We start from the raw sequence: 1,345 nt of genomic DNA on the forward strand, positions 1-1,345 counted from the left end.
TCTGGGGTGGTTCTGTAGAGGGATTTTTAATTGCCTTAACATAATCTCATAATGAAAAAATTATTAGAATGATCCTGAAATGGCTTCACTTTCTTCAAGAAAAAAATGTATTTTCTCCTTATTTTGGGTTGAAATATAACCTCAACATGTTTTCATGAGATTCACTTTTTTTCCTCTCCAACAGATGGACATCAGAGCTGGAAGACCTCCGCTCTCAGTGTGCTCTCCTCCTCAGTAACGGGCTCATCAGCGGGCAGCTTGTTGTCTTTAGCTCCGGCTCCAGATCACACCTGTGATGAGCCTGTTTACACCAAGAGCATGAGAATCCCATTCTGATCCTTCATCATCACTGGTTAACCTTCAACTTCAATCATGAATCTGTCTGATTTACATGAGCTCTTTAGAGCGCCGTGATTTTTTAAAGTGGTTTAGGCATGCAAGAAGATGACACAGTTTGACTGTTTAATAATATTTGAGATGGTTTCAAAATGATCTCTAGAACTGCAGTCTATGGTATGCTGTTGATTGTCACAGACAATTTCGACTCGTCCATCAGTTTAGAAGCCTATAATGGAAATCCACACTCTAAAAAATGTTTGGGTTGTTTTGACCCAGCTATTGAGTTGTTTTTACCCAGCGGTTGGCTGCAAAACAACCCAACCGCTGGGTCAAAACAACCCAATAGCTGGGTTTGTCCCTTTTTAACCCAGCATTTTTTAGAGTGTAGTGTGGAAGTGAATCACAAATCAAACGATCAAACTGTTTGGAACAGTGCATTTAATACATTAAACTGTCGTATAGTCTATTTATAATGACTTCATCTTATAAAATGGATCATTCCGGCTTTAAATTCTAATTTAAATTCTTTTTATACAATACACATTTTCAATATACCCATTAGACTCTTCTTTAACATTCAAAGGTTTAGGTAGTATTTTTACTCAGCAAGAACTCATGAAATAGTGACAGTAAAGACATTTATAATGTTACAACGGATTTCTATTTACTAAAGAGTCCCGAAGAAAAAAAAAAACGTGTCACGGTTTACACAAAAATATTAAGCAGAACTGTTTTCAACATTGAAAATCAAAAATGTTTCTTGAGCACCAAATCAGCAAATTCGAATGATTTCTGAAGATCATGTGACACTGAAGACTGGAGTAATGATGCTGAAAATACAGCTGCGCATCACAGGAATAAATTATATTTCAAAATATATTACAGTAGAAAACAGATGTTATAATTGTAATAATATTTCACAATACAACAATATTTTTGATGAAACGACACATTTATACACATTTTTGCTTTGTTTTTTCACGAACTGAGCGACAAGTCGAGAATA

This window comes from Sinocyclocheilus anshuiensis, unplaced genomic scaffold, assembly GCF_001515605.1.
Source record: "Sinocyclocheilus anshuiensis isolate Anshui unplaced genomic scaffold, SAMN03320099.WGS_v1.1 scaffold1136, whole genome shotgun sequence".
Lineage (NCBI taxonomy): Eukaryota > Metazoa > Chordata > Actinopteri > Cypriniformes > Cyprinidae > Sinocyclocheilus > Sinocyclocheilus anshuiensis.